Genomic DNA, 16,015 nt, shown 5'->3' with positions numbered 1-16,015 from the left:
GGCACCCCAGGTTCTATTCCCGGTTTGGGTACCGGGTGCTAGTCCCAGTTGCTCCTCTTCCAGTCCAGCTCTCTGTTGTGGCCCAGGAGGGCAGTGGCCCAAGTGCTTGGGCCCTGCCACCCGCATGGGAGACCGGGAGGAAGCACCCAACTCCTGGCTTCAGATGGGTGCAGCACCGGCTGTAGCGGCCATTAGGGGAGTAAACCAACAGAAGGAAGACCTTTCTCTCTCTCTCTCTCTCTTTCTCATTGTCTAACTGCCTGTTAAAAAATAAATAAATATATAATTATGTAAAAGCACTTTGTTCTCACTGCAAAGTTATTTATGGATGATAATATTTGCAAAGGAATGAAAAGTCTCATGTGGGACACAGGCATCTGAAACACTAAGGTACAGGTTAAATGCCTGTCCCAGAATGTCTGTATTTTCCCTCTTCCCTTTATTTTTTAAAATTTTTTCTTTTAAAAGTGTATTTGTTTTTATTTATTTGAAAAGCAGAGCAACAGAGGGGTAGCTTCCGTTCATGCATTCACTCCCCAAATGCCCAGCACAGCCAAGGCTAGGCCAGGCGGAAGCCAGGATCCCGGAACCCCATCCAGGTGTCCCATGTGGGAGGCAGGGACTCAAATACTTGAGCCATCACCTGCTGCCTCCTAGATTGCACAGTAGCAGGAAGCCGAAGCAGAGGCAGTGGTGGGATTTCATTCCAGTCACTCAGATGCAGGATGCAGGTGTCCCAAAATTAAACATGGTTCCTTGAGCTGAAAGTCTTAACTCTAAGAAATGAGTTTCTAGTGGGGAAGTCTGTCATCAATTGAGGGAAAGAAACTTGAGTCAGGAGCCTTTAATGAACCCCTAAATCTTACATTTAAGTCAGTGTTCAGCTCTGCAGAGCTAGGATCATGAGGTGAGTTCTTTAGAGAAAGCAGACTAGAGACAGCTTTGTAGCTGGCACTGGAAGAAGAGAAGGCAGTAGTTTATTCCGTGTGTTACTCTATATACAGGAAAACCTAAAGGCAAGGAATTGAATGCAAGAGAAGGCCAAGGGTAAAAAAGGAGAGGTTGCGTAAAAACCCAGCTTGAAATACTTCAAATAGGGACCAGTGTTGTGGTTCACTGGGTTAAGCCTCTACTTGGAACACCAGTGTCTCTTATCATAGCACGGGTTAGAGTCCCAGTTGTTTCACTTCTGGTCCAGCTCTCTGCTAATGCACCTGGGAAAGCAGTGGATGGTGGCTCAAGTACTTGGTCCTTTTGGCACTGTGGGGTAATAGGTTAAGGTAAAGCCTCCACCTGCGGCACTGGCATTCCATATGGGCGCCAGTTTGAGTAATAGTTGCTACTCCAGCTCCCTGCTAATGTGCCTGGAAAAGCAGTGGAAGATGGCCCAAATGCTTTGGACCCCTGCACCCATGTGGGAGATCTGGAAGAAGCTCCTGGCTCCTGGCTTCAGATTGGCTCAGCTCTGGCCATTGTAGCCATTTGGGGAGTGAGCCAGTAGATGGAAGACCTCTTTCTCTGTCTCTCCCTCTCTCTGTCTGTAACTCTGCCTCTCAAATAAATAAAATAAATCTTAAAAAAAAAAAAAAGTACTTGGGCCCTACCATTCATCTGGGAGATCTAGACAGAGTTGCAGGCTCTTGGCTGTGGCCTGGACCAGCCTGAGGTAATGCAACATTTTGGGAAACAAACTAGCAAATGCAAAATCTCTGTCTCTCCCTCTCTGTCAGTCACTTTGCTTTTCAAATAAATAAATTTTAAAAAATACTTTAAATCACAAGACTTATTATGGCATATAGTAACAAACCCAGAGAGAACACATTTCAAGGTTGACTAACTCAGTAGTTTAACTATGGTATGAAGGACCCAAGAGGCCAGCACCATGGCATAGCAGGTAAAGCCACTGCCCACAGTGCCAGCATCCCATTTAGGTGTTGGCCACTCTACTTCTGATCAGGCTCTGCTGTGGCCTGGGAAAGCAGTTGCAGATGGCCCAAGTCCTTGGGCCCCTGCACCCACAAGGGAGACCCAGAGGAAGCGACCTGGAAAAATTTCCTGGCTCTTGGCTTCAGCTCAGCTCCAGCTGTTGCAGCCATTTGGGGAGTGAACCAGCAGATGGAAGACCTCTCTCTGTCTCTCCCACTCTCTCTTTCTCTCTGTAACTCTGCCTTTCAAATAAATAAATAAATAAATAAATAAATAAATAAATAAATCTTACGGTGAGAAACCGGAAGCCAGGAGAAAGACAGCATCTGGATGCAGTGCCAGTAGTATATATTTGTAGTAAGGATGGGTCGCGTAAGAGGAGGTTATATTAATCCTATACCTCAAGTATAAAGTTTATTTCATCTTTTTCCCCCTCTAGATTACTTGTTTATACACTCTAAAGAAAACATGGTTTTATATAGCTGAACAAAACACCTCGGGGAAAAGTTTTTTCGAAGACAGTGTCACTCCAAGAGGAGGAAGTGACGGAGCACATTCACAGGCCTCGTGGGCTCTAAGAAGAACCCCCATTGAGAGCCACAGCAGGTGAGACCCACCACATCCTCCGTGCACAGTCCTGCGAGCCAGGGGGCGCTCCAAGTGCCGTGCAGTCAAGATGCAGGATGTTATCTGTCGCTGTTGCTGGTTATTCCAGGACTCCCTATCTGTATTTTCAGAACACATTGGCCCGTTTTTCCAACTGTACGTCCCTGAAAATGTGCAGGATAAGCCTTTTTTTCTTTCATTTTGTTTCTTATTTCTGAGCATAACTCGTTTTCTGGACACTCCCAACATCACTATCTCCTCTCTACATAGATTGTAATGCTTGCCAGGAAGTATTAACAAAGAAGTTTGTTGCAATGATGTCCTGTTTATTTGCTTTCAGACAGCTTGAATGCTTCCTATCTAGTGTGAGTGTTAAGTATGTATATAGGACTATGTGACTGTCAGCTCCATTTTCTCCTTGGAACTCTGGATCGGGTGACAAGAGCTTAGTTCTCTCTAGAAATTTCAGCTGCTGCTGAAAAGTCTGCTTGCTGGCATGGCTGTGATAAGGACTCACACTTCATTGGTTTTCTTTTGGTCATAATTTAATGGTCTCTAGCTCTTGCTACACATACCAAGAGGGCATGGACAATGTCTTAAGATTCGTGAAATGATTTTTTTTTTTTTTTGTAAGAGAAGCGATCAATGTGGAAAAAGAAGTGTGTGTTGAGTCAAAGAATTGTGTGTGTCCTGGCTGTGCTGCTACTGGAAAATGAGGAGAGACACCCTTCCCTATTCCATAGGGTGGTTTTGAGACAATATGAAACAAATGGATTCACAGTTTCTAACCACAAGTTGCAACATAAATGTAATGTATATTCATCTCATATTACTTTGTCCCTTGTAGTAGCTCAAAAAAGCCTGTTGAGACAGACTTTGCAGAAACACAGGTGTGCATTGGCAAAGCATGCCTCTGGTGAGGCCCAATAGGATTTTATCCACACACACAAACACACATACATTTGAATAGATTTTTTTTTAAAGATTTTATTTATTTACTTGAGAGGTAGAGCTATAGACAGTGAGAGGGAGAGACAGAGAGAAAGGTCTTCCTTCTGTTGGTTCACTCCCCCAAATGGCTGCTACGGCTGGCGTGCTACACTGATCCAAAGCCAGGAGCCAGGTGCTTCCTCCCGGTCTCCCATGCGGGTGTAGGGGCCCAAGCACCTGGGCCATCTTCTACTGCTTTCCCAGGCCACAGCAGAGAGCTGGATTGGAAGAGGAGCAGCTGGGACTAGAACCACTGCCCATATGGAATGCTGGTGCCGCAGGTGGAGGATTAACCTACTGTGCCACGGTTCTGGCCCCCTTTTTTTTAATTTTTAAAATTTATTTATGATGTATCTGACAGGCAGAAAGATGAGCACAAGAACTCCCATCTGCTGATTCTCTCTCCAAATGCCTGCAGTGGCTGGCCTAGGCTGAAGTCAGGAGCTGGAAACTCAATCCAGGTCTCTGACATGGGTGACAGAGACTCATGTTCTTAAGCCATCACCCACTACCACCCAGGGTCTGCATCATCAGGAAGCTGGAACTGAGAGCTGGAGCTGGGATTTGAACCCAGGGACTCCAATATGAGACACAGGCATCTTAACCACTAGACCAAGTGCCTGCCCTCAGATTGTTATTAAATGACCTCAATGATCCCACTTCCCTGAATTCATACCTCTGTGTGGTTGCCTCCTGCTGAAAATCTGGCCCTAGTCTTTGCTCAAAATGACAAAATATTGCAGAAGTGACATTCCACAAGTTCTGGAGCCCACACAGCTTGTGCCTCTGTTCCCCTGTGATTTGCCATCTAAAGAAGCCCACCTAGACAACTCAATGATGGAGGACCCCATGGAGAGAGAGGCTCATCCTGCAAGCTTCCGCTCCGGCAGATCCACCAGGACACATGCAGCAGTGTGCGTGAGCCCAGACCAGAGCAGAAGAACTTCCCAGACAGCCCACAGAGTTGTGAGAAATAGTAAGTTGCTTTTGTCTTAAACTACTAACTTTGGGTTATTCTGCCCTGTAGCAAAAGACAACTGAAGCAATATCCAACTTTTGCTGAGCGGATTCTTTATTAGGTGACTATCAATTTCGCTTTAGACAGGAAAGGAAAAGGAGAGGAAGAGAGTTGAAATGTCTGAGACGTCAGAAACAGGAGGTACTTCTATTGCCTTGCGTGATGACATCAGAACGCATTTGCTTCCTCTCTCGTGACAAATAGCGCGAGAAGAGGCACCTGCTTGCTGCTAGTCCAGGCTGGTCACTGCCTGTGATGAGTCGGACAATATGCCTTAGCCACCCAGAGGTTCAAAGCTAAATTGTTGTTAAGCTGTATCTGCTTCCTCATCATTTTGTCAGTATTAAAAAAATTCCCATTTTACAGATTGTTAATGGAACTTCAGTAAGGTTGTGTTCCTTGTAAAAACAGAAGAAAAACATACCTAAAAATGCTGTTGTATATATAAAGACATTTCTGACATGTGTAACTGCATTGTTTTAGAAGCTTACATTTGGTGTTGGTGGTTTTTTTTTTTTTAAAGATTTATTTATTTGAAAGTCAGAGTTACACAAAGAAGGAGAGGCAGAGAGAGAAAGAGAAACAGAGAGACAGAGAGAGAAAGAGAGAGAGAGAGGTCTTCCATCCACTGGTTCACTCTCCAGATGGCCGCATTGGCCCAAGCTGCGCCGATCCAAAGCCAGGAGCCAGGAGCTTCTTCTGGGTCTCCCACAAGGGTGCAGGGGCCCAAGGCCTTGGGCCATCTTCCACTACCTTCCCAGGCCATAGCAGAAAGCTGGATCAGAAAGTAGAGCAGCAAGGTTTTCGAACCAGTGCCCACTACAGATGCCGCCGCTGCAGGCGGTGGCTTTACCCGCTATGCCACAGCACCGGCCCCATTGGTGGTGTTTCAAAAGATTTATTTATTTATGTATTTGAGAGGTAGAGCTATAGACAGTGAGAGGGAGAGACAGAGAGAAAGGTCTTCCTTCCGTTGGTTCACTCCCCAAATGACCGCTATGCCGGAGCTATGCCGATCCAAAGCCAAGAGCCAGGTGCTTCTTCCTGGTCTCCCATGCAGGTGCAGGGCCCAAGCACTTGGGCCATCCTCCACTGCCTTCCCAGGCCACAGCAGAGAGTTGGACTGGAAGAGGAGCAACTGGGACTAGAACCCAGTGCCCATATGAGATGCTGGCGCCGCAGGCGGAGGATTAACCAAGTGAGCCACAGCGCAGGGCCCAAGATTTATTTATTTATTCAAAGAGCAGAGAGAGAGAGAGAGAGAGAGAGAGAGAGAGAGAGAGCAGAGCCAGAGAGATCATCCATCTGCTGGTTCACTCCGGATGTGTGCCCCAACAGTCAGGTCTAGGCCAGGCTGACGCCAGGAGCCAGGAACTCTATCCAGGTCTCCCACGTGAGTGGCAGGGGTGTAAGTACTTGAACCATCTTCCACTGCCTTCCCAGGCACTTTCACAGAAAGCTGGATGGGAAGTGGAGCAGCCAGGACTCACACTGACACTCTGATGTGGGATGCTAGCATTGCAAGTGGTGACTTAACCCATCGCCCCACAGTACTGACTCCTGGATTCTTTTTTAAATAAACAAAAGCAGATACTGTTTTCACTACCCCTCCTCCCTGCCCCTTGCCCTGATTTTTCTTGAGTGGGTTTGAAAATACCAGATGGCAATCAGTCTTCTATGCTGATATCTAGCAAGTTGCTCCTTTTTCTCCCCGGTTAACTCGAGTCAGAAACCCTGAACTCACAGTAGGGTCTAGAAATTCCCTGGAGACTGAGAGTCATTTGTCAAGGTTTGAGGTGGAGTGAAGCAGGTCATGCTATTTTTTAAAGAAACATTGTTTTTTGAGTTAACTTTTTTTTTTTAAAAAATATTCCTTTTATTTATTTGAAAGGCAGAGTTACTTAGAGAGGAGGAGGGGAGGGAGAAAGAGAGATATTGAGATAGAGATATCTTCCACCTGCTGGTTCACTCCCCAGATGGCTGCAACAGTTGGGGTTGGGGCTGAGCCAGGCTGAAGCCAGGAGATAGGAGCTTCATCCAGGCCTCCCACATGGGTGCAGGAACACAAGGACTTGGGCCATCTTCTGTTGCTTTCCCAGGTGCATTAACAGGGAGCTGGATTGCAAGTGGAACAGCCAGGAATTGAAGCTTCCCATATGGGAATGCCAGTGTTGCCCGTCAGCAGCTTAACTGGTTTCTCCACAATGCTAGGCTCTGAGATAACATTTTTAGTTTACATTGTGGTCAAAGGCTTATTGGTTCCACTAAATAATGATTTCAACAAATAAAAAGACCACAGTCCAGCAGGAAAACAGGCAAGGAGAATATACAACAATCAAAGGAAAAGCTGTTGAATTTCACTCATTCCCATAAATTTTAAAATAGTCACAAAATCACTAAAACTATGGTAGTGTTACCGGAGAAATTGCAGGGTTCTTGTCTTAGCGCAAGAAAGAATTCAGGCGTGAGACATAGAGTAGTGGGAGGTAAAATAGCAAGGTTTATTAGGGAAGGGACATCCGTAAGAATGGATGGGCACCTCTCCAGACAGGACCTGCAGGACCTGGGAGAGTGCCATCGCTCTGACGGGGGGGGGGGGGGGGGAGGAGGAGGGGGGTTACATGCTTGAGTGGAAAGATTACACCTGGCCAAGCAGGGAGGCAGCTCTGTGAGGCCGAGGGGAGGGGGGGGGGATTTTTGGATGTAAATAGAAAAACTTCTGAGTTTTCCCCTGAAGGTATCAGACAAGAGGAAGGCTAGCTGGCTGGCACCATTCTGAGTTTAGAGGAAGGGTGAGCAAGACCCCCTGGAGAATGGGGATCTGGAGCAGGGTGTTTGAAATGCAGATACTGGGCTGCACCTGGGAGATTGTGGAAGATTTGTCAGGTAGAAGGGGCGGGGACCCCCACCGGGCAGGTTATCAGGTAGAAGCGGGCAGGGCTGGATGCGAACTCTGGGCAGCCCCTGAAACATTGCCAGGATGACTTTGAGATGCAGATGCATATGCTGGACATAGACGTCTTCTCTTTAGGCCTTTATGTCACACACACATAAGCTCATAACTGACTTCCTACCTAACAGTAGCATGTGATTCCTGTTCACAGGTGATTCTTGAGCCATCGCTGGGGTTTGGGGGAGGTGGGAAGTGCAGCTTGAAGCCTGAGTCACTCCAAGAATAAATCTCAAGACGATTCAATTCCATCTGGGATTCCCTTGACCACAGGTTGCCCCAGGCCGTCAGCAGTCCTGTTGCTGCCATTGTGTGCGGCTGCTCCTGTGTCAATGTATTTAAGCAGACTGAGGAGAAAGCTTCATCTTGCAAGACAGTGGAAGCAACCTGTGGAAGCTGAGACCTGTCTGTCTACAGCTGCCCCGTGGTATTGTGCTGTGTTTATCAGTAAGACTGACATCAACTGGCTGTTTCACATTGTTTCAACTATACAAAATAACAGGTTTAAATTTTTTTGCTTTCTTGTTTATTCATAACACCTATTGTGTGCTGAGGAACTGAAAAAGGCATTCAGAATATAAAGCCTGTTATCAAGTATGGGAGTTTTCTTTGAGATTGGAGCATAAAAATTCTGGAGTAGAGGGGTGGACATTTGGTGCAGCAGTTAAGCTATTGCTTGGAAAACCCACGTCCCATGTTGCAGTGCCTGGGTTTGAGACTTGGCTCCACTCTCCCTTCCAGCTTCCTGCTAGTGCATACATACCCTGGGAGGCAGCAGGTGATGGCTCAAATACTGGGGTCCATTTCTTTTTCTTAAATATTTATTTATTTATCTGAAAGTCAGAGTTACAAAGAGAGAGAAGGAGACGTAGAGAGAAAGAGAGGTCTTCCATTTGCTGGTTTACTCCCCAGTTGGCCGCAATGGCTAGAGCTGCACCAATCCGAAGCCAGGAGCTTCCTTTGGTTCTCCCACGTGGGTGCAAGGTCCCAAGGACCAGGGCCATCTTCTACTGCTATTCCAGGCCATAGCAGAGAGCTGGATCTGAAGTGGAGCAGCTGGGACTCGAACTGGCACCCATATGGGATACAGGCACTGAAGGCTGTGGCTTTACCCGCTATGCCACAGCACTGCCCTATGGGTCTGTTTCATGAGTATCTGGTTTCTGGCTTGGGCCTGTCCCAATTCTGGCTGACTATTGAGGACATTTGGGGAGTGAATCAGTGGACGGGAGCACTCTCTCTTTCAAATAAAATAAATAAATAAAAATTTAAAAATTGCAATAGTTTGGAGTTTATTGACTTTTGTTCCAAAATTCTGGGAATTAGATGTGCAATGTTGTCAAAAAAGTTTCCAAAGTGCTTTTACCAATAACAGCTTTGATTTTAAGGTATTCCTAGCATTCCATATTTGTTAGAGTATTAGTCAAAATTCCAAATCCATCTTAGTACAGCCCTGGGAAAAATCTTTAGGAGTAATTTATTTAAAAAGTTTTATTTTATTTATTTAAAAAAAAGTTTTCCTTTTTTTTAAAGATTTATTTGAAAGTCAGAATTACACAGAGAGAGAGGAGAGGTCTTCCATCCAATGGTTCACTCTCCCATTGGCCACAATGGCCGGAACTGTGCTGATCTGAAGCCAGGAGCCAGGAGCTTCCTCCGGGTCTCCCACGTGGGTGCAGGGACCCAAGTCCTTGGGTTATCTTCTACTGCTACCCCAGGCCATAGCAGAGGGCTGGATCGGAAGAGCAGCAGCTGGGACTAGAACTGGTGCCCATATGGGATGCCGGCGCGTCAGGCCGGGGCATTAACCCACTGCGCCACAGCGCTGACCCCTATTTATTTATTTTAAAAGTCAGAGTTGCAGGGGAGGGCAACAGAGGGAGGGGGAGAGAGAGAGAAAAAAAAAAGAGAGAGAGAGAGAGAGAGAGAGAGAGAGAGAGAATCTTCCATCTGCTTGTTCATTCCCCAAACGGATGCAACAGCTGGGAGCTGGTTCCATCCAAGGCCAGGAGCCAGCAGCTTCATAAAGTCCAGGCACTTGGATCATCTTCCTCTGCTTTCTGCAGGCCATTAGCAGGGAGCTGGATTTTAAGTGGAGCAGCCGGGACACGAACCAGCACACATACGGGTCGCCGGCATCACAGACAGTGGTGTTTAAACACTACGGCACAACACCAGCCCTAGGAGTCATTTTTGAGCTAGCATATTTAAAAGTCTTAGATGGCATTTTATTTACAACAAGTTTGTAACTATTATTGATTTTTTTAAATCCATCTAGTCTATATTTTGTTTTGTTTGAATGTTGAGCTAAAACCCCTGTCATTTCTACTTTTTAAACAGCAGAATGAGAGTTTTATAAAGGGTTCTCACTTAAAATCAGAGGTGTTTAAAGGAAAGAAGGAAGGACCCAACATGGTGATTTAAATATATGTCCAATGCTTTCTGATAATCCTCCCTCCCAGTGGTTGAGTTTAATTTCACTCTTTTGAGGGGTGGGCGTGCAATGAACACCACTTGCGACGCTCACATCCTGTATCAGAGACCCGCTTCGAGTCCTGGCTGCTCCATTTCTGTTTCAGTTCCCTGCTAATGTTCCTGGGAAGGTAGCGGGAGATGGCCCATGTACTTGGGCCCCTGCACCCACGTGGGAGACCTGGATGGAGCTCCTGGCTCCCGGTTTTGGCCCAGCCCTCCTTTGGACCTGTGCTGTGCTTGTTTCTGGTGAACGGAATGTGGGGAGCGGGCATGCATTGTGACATCAGAGGGTAGGTCACAAGAGGCAGTGCAGTCTCTTCCTTGTTCTCTCTCGGCTGCCTCACTCTGGGGGAAGCCAGACACTCCAGCAGACCTATGGAGAAGGTGCAGGCAGTAAGGAAGTGAGGCCTCTGCCACAGCCAGCAGGGAGCTGAGGCCCGCTGACAGCCATGTGGATGAACCATCTTGGTGACACACTTTCCTGCCTCAGTCAAGTCTTGAGATGACTGCAGCCCCAAGGGACATCTCGACCCTCCAGCTCAGAGGCTCCCGAATTCCTGGACCAGAAAAACCGTGAGATAATAAATGTTTGCTGTCTTAAGCTGCTAAATATGGGAGAGGTTTGTTAAGCAACAATAGATAACACAATCCTTAATGTGAGTGTGTGTTAAGACCAGCTACTGTGTGTGCAGTGCATAGCTACTTCTCCACGTGTTATATGTGAACTAACTCCTTAAATCCTCACAACAACATTTAGAGGGCAGATAATGTTATGAACTGTATTTTGCAGATAAAGCATCTGAGGCACAAAGAGGCTGAGATATATGTCCAAACTTACCCAGATAGCTAAGGATGGAACTGGCATTGGAAGTCTGGCTCTGCCACCCCTGCGCTAACTGCTGTGTCAGTTAGCCTGTTGTGAGGGTGCTGGTGGCGCTGAGAAATACATCATGAGGAAAAAGTGAAGGTCAAGTCTGAGTGTTTCAGAGAAAGTGTAGATTAGATATAAACTTTCCTACCAAGTGAACAGCCTTGGAGAGTTATTCAAAGGAAAGTAGGTTCTCATCCACTGAGGACCCCAAAATGGGTTGTACTCAGAAGACCTGTTGAACCTTTTTCTCCTCCTGTGGTGTAAATACTCCTTCTGAGATGCAGCATGATGTATGTGGTGGCTCCGTGGCAACAGCACAGTGCGGTTGGTTTTATTTTTATTTTTTAATTTTTTTTTTTATTTGACAGAGTTAGACATTGAGAGAGAGAGACAGAGAGAAAGGCCCTCCTTCCGTTGGTTCACACACCAAATGGCCGCTACGGCTGGCGCTGAGCCAATCCGAAGCCAGGAGAGAGGTGCTTCCTCCGGGTCTCCCGTGAGGGTGCAGGGGCCCAAGCACTTGGGCCATCCTCCACTGCACTCCCGGGCCACAGCAGAGAGCTGGACTGAAAGAGGAGCACCTGGGACTAGAACCTGGCGCCCACATGGGATGCCGGCACCACAGGTGGAGGATCAACCAAGTGAGCCATGGCACTGGCCCCGCAGTAGGTTTTATAACATTCTTTACAAGAACTGTTACATTTGGTCAAAATTAAGTTCTATTGTACCAGGTTGGGGAAAGATATGTGTGTACTGTGCTTCTCATTTATTTTGGTCCTCTGCAGAGACCAAAATGCATCTAGTTCTAAAGCTATCGGGGGGCAGGTATTTGGTGAGGCAGTTAAAATGCCACTTGGGACACCTGAATCCTATTATCAGAGTACCTGGGCACTCAGATCCAGAGCCAGGACTCAAACCCAGGGATGCAAGTGTCCCAACCGGAGTCTTAGCCATTAGGCCAAACACCTGCCCTAGTCGTCATTATTTCAAATTAATACTGAACACAAACACACACACACACACAAGTTTTTTTTACAAAACACTTCTACACATGAGAGAAAATGTGTCACTTGTTCCGGCTTGTTTCACTTGTCACAACCATCTCCAGTTCATCAATTTGTTGCATGTTTCAGGCAGATCTTTAATTTATTGTTACTTTATCACTGAGGACTTCCCAGACCATCTTCCCTATAAGTTTCTAACTTTTTTTTCTTTTCTTTTTTCCATAAAACTACCACCTTCTAGCAAATATAATGTATATTTCACATATTAATCTTATTTTCTATCTTCCAACCATAGAATGTACGCTTCATGAGGACAGGGAAATTTTCTTGTGCTGTGTTCAGTGCTGTGCATTTAGCAACTATAATGTCTACTTTATAGGTGTCTGATGAGTTTTTACTGAAAAATGCAAAATATCTGGCAAACAGATTGGTTATGTATCAGCCAACCAAGGTTAATCATTACTATTTATTGAAGATTTACTTATTTTATTAACATACTAGCCTATGAGGGATGGTATTAGTATTATTACAGTTTTCCAGATGTTGTAATTAAGTAACCTGCCCAAAGTTATGCAGAAATTAAATAGCAAGGCCACAGATTCTATTTCAAGGAATCTCTGAGCTTGCTGAGCAAAGCCTACCCTCCCAAACTGAAAATATTTGTGAACAAGAAACTGTCCTTGAAATTATTTAATTAGATGGTGGCAGACATATCCAAGGGATATTAAGGGGATTTGATTCCTCTTGTGATAGATGAATGTGTGGAGATGGCAAATAGTGGATAGTAATGTTGAAACGGTGGTAATACGAGGAAATAGTTCATCATGTTTATGCGCTAGAATGAGTATAGAAATGGTGTTCAACAGAGAAATCCATGTCCCCTCTCCAAAGAATCTGTTTTTTTTTTTTAAGATTTATTTTTTTATTTGAGAGGTAGATTTCCAGACAGTGAAAGGGAGAGATGGAAAGAAAGGTCTTCCATCCACTGGTTCACTCCCCAAATGGCCGCAATGGCCATAGGTGAGCTAATCTGAAGCCAGGAGCCAGGAGCTTTTTCCACATCTCCCACGTTGGTGAAGGAGCCCAAACGCCTGGGCCATCTTCTACTGTTTTCCCAGGCCATAGTAGAGAGCTGGATCGGAAGTAGAGCAGCCAGAACTAGAACTGGTGCCCATATGGGATACAAAATGGATTAACCTACTGTGCCACAGTGCTGGTCCCAGAACCTGTTTTACTGTGATGTAAAAGATGGGTTATGTTGGCCAGTGCCGCAGCTCAGTAGGCTAATCCTCCACCTGTGGCGCCGGCACCCTGGGTTCTAGTCCCAGTCGGGGTGCCGGATTCTGTCCCGGTTGCTCCTCTTCTAGTCCAGCTCTCTGCTGTGGCCTGGGAGGGCAGTGGAGGATGGCCCAGGTGCTTGGGTCCCTGCACCCTCATGGGAAACCCGAAGGAAGCACCTGGCTCCTGACTTTGGGTCAGCGCCGCACACCAGCTGTAATGCGCCAGCCGTAGTGGCCACTTGGGGGGTGAACCAACGGAAAAAGGAAAACCTTTCTCTCTCTCTCTCTCTCTCACTGTCCAAAAAAAAAAAAAAAAGGGTCATGTTACATTTTGATATTAACCTTTTGTTAAATACTTAAATAAATAAAAGAAATGAAATAGCAGAAACCAGTTTCAACATTAGATTAAGTGAAAGAGGCCAGTCAGAAAAGGCCACCGATTTTATGATTCTACTTAAATGAACTGTCCAGAATAGGTAAGTCTACAGAGATCAGAACTACCTGAGGGGCTGCCTAGCGCTGGGGCAGGGGAGAGCTGAGGAGAGTAGGGAGTGACTACTAATGGATATGGAACGCCTTTAAAAGGGGGACAAAATGTTTTTTTGTTTTTGTTTTTGTTTTTGTTTTTTGACAGGCAGAGTGGACAGTGAGAGAGAGAGACAGAGAGAAAGGTCTTCCTTTGCTGTTGGTTCACCTTCCAGTGGCCATCGCGGCCGGCGCGCTGCGGCCGGCGCACCGCACTGATCTGAAGGCAGGAGCCAGGTGCTTCTCCTGGTCTCCCATGGGGTGCAGGGCCCAAGCACTTGGGCCATCCTCCACTGCACTCCTGGGTCACAGCAAAGAGCTGGCCTGGAAGAGGGGCAGCTGGGACAGAATCCGGTGCCCCGACAGGGACTAGAACCCAGGGTGCTGGCACCACAGGCGGAGGATTAGCCTAGTAAGGCATGGCGCTGGCCAAAATGTTTTAAAATTAGGTTGTGGGAGTAGTTGCACAGCCCTGTGAACTGAATAAATTGAATTCTACACTCTAATTTTTTTAAGTTTTGTTTATTTTCATTTTATTCAAAAGACAGACATACAGAATAAGAGAGAGAGAGAGAAAGAGAGAGAGAGAGAGAGAGAGAGAAGAGAGAGAGAATCATATGGGCCTTCCATATGAGTGGCAGAAACCCAGGTAATTGAGCTGTCTTCTGCCACCTTCCAGGGTGAGCATTACCAGGATGGGAAGCATTTGTACTTGGAGTGGGGTGCAGGTGTCCCAAGTGGTCATTTACGCTTTGTGCCAAAAGTCCATTTCATGAACTATAAGTGAATGAATGACAGGGGTTGGGGGTGGGGCAGGGAGTGCAGCCTTGTAATGCAGTGGGTTAAGCTGTCACTTGTAACCCCTACATCCTGTGTAAGCGCCGGTTAGAATCCTGGCTGTTTCAGGTCTGATCCAGCTTTCTGCTAATGTGCCTGGGAAAGCAGCAGAGGATGGCCTAGGTGCTTGGCCTCTGCCACCGGTGTAAGAGGCCTGGATGGAGCTCCTGCCTTCTAACTTCAGGCTGGCCCATCCCTGGTCATTGTGGCCATTTGGGGAGTGAACCAGAGAATGGAAGATGGATAGATCTCTCTCTCTCTCTCTCTCTCTCTCTAACTCTGCCTTTCAAACAAGTAAATCTTAAAAGAGAATGAATTATATGGGATGTGAATTGTATCTCCGTAAAGTTATTTGAAATAAACTGGCTTCAAATTCAGCGCTCATTGGCTTCAAAGCAGCTGATTACCAGCTAGAAGCCAAGGCAGGAGATGTGGTTGTTTCTGACTTAGGAAGAACACATTTTGCTAGGTCAAAAAGAAAAGAGGTACTGAAAAATGGACTGGGGCACAGTGAAAGGCTCTCCTTGGTCAAATACAAGGCAATTTAGCCTTAAAAAAAAAAAAAAGAGGAGGAACCCTAATTACTGTCAATATTGATACTAAAATAAAAAATAAAGACCAAGAAAAACAGGTGAGTGTAGAGAGAAATAAAAGCTTTTCCTTCAGTAAAAATGCCAATTAATATAGGTGGAATGATAGGATTATAAATTCATAGTTATACAGCCACTAAAAACATAGTTAATTTGGGCAGGCATCATAGAAAATTGTTAGGGAAAAACTATGCAGTCTCAAAGTTATCTCACAGAGAACTCTTTTTTAAGTGAAATGAAATTCACAAACAATGAGATGAACCATTTTAAGGTAAACAATTCAGTGACATTTTGTGTGTTCCCAAAGTTGTGCCACCCCACCTCTATTTAGCTCTAAAACGCTTTGATCACACCCAAATAAAACCTGGCTCCCATTAAGCAGTTGCTTCCCCACTTCCCTCTTCCCCCCAGTCCCTAGCAACCACCAATCTGCTCTCTGTGATTCTGCCTATTCTGGGTCTTTCATTTCAGTGGACTCATATAATATGTGGTATTTTGTATCTGGTTTCTTTCACTTGGTATAATGTTTTTGAAGTTCATCCATATTGTACTATATATCAGTATTTTATTCCTTCTTAGGACTGAAAATTATTCCATGGCATGTATACACTACATTTTACCCATTCATCTGTGGTTAAGCTTTTTATTTATTTATTTATTTATTTATTTCTATTTTTTGACAGGCAGAGTGGACAGTGAGAGAGAGAGAGAGAGAGAGAAAGGACTTCCTTTTGCCGTTGGTTCACCCTCCAATGGCCGCCGCGGCCGGCGCACCGCACTGATCCGAAGCCAGGAGCCAGGTGCTTCTCCTGGTCTCCCATGGGGTGCAGGGCCCAAGAACTTGGGCCATCCTCCACTGCCCTCCCTGGCCACAGCAGAGAGCTGGCCTGGAAGAGGGGCAACCGGGACAGAATCGGTGCCCTGACCGGGACTAGAACCTGGT

The sequence above is a fragment of the Lepus europaeus genome, chromosome 1 (assembly GCF_033115175.1).
Source record: "Lepus europaeus isolate LE1 chromosome 1, mLepTim1.pri, whole genome shotgun sequence".
Lineage (NCBI taxonomy): Eukaryota > Metazoa > Chordata > Mammalia > Lagomorpha > Leporidae > Lepus > Lepus europaeus.
The sequence above is the reverse complement of the archived record's forward strand: the minus strand, read 5'-3'. Positions refer to the sequence as shown.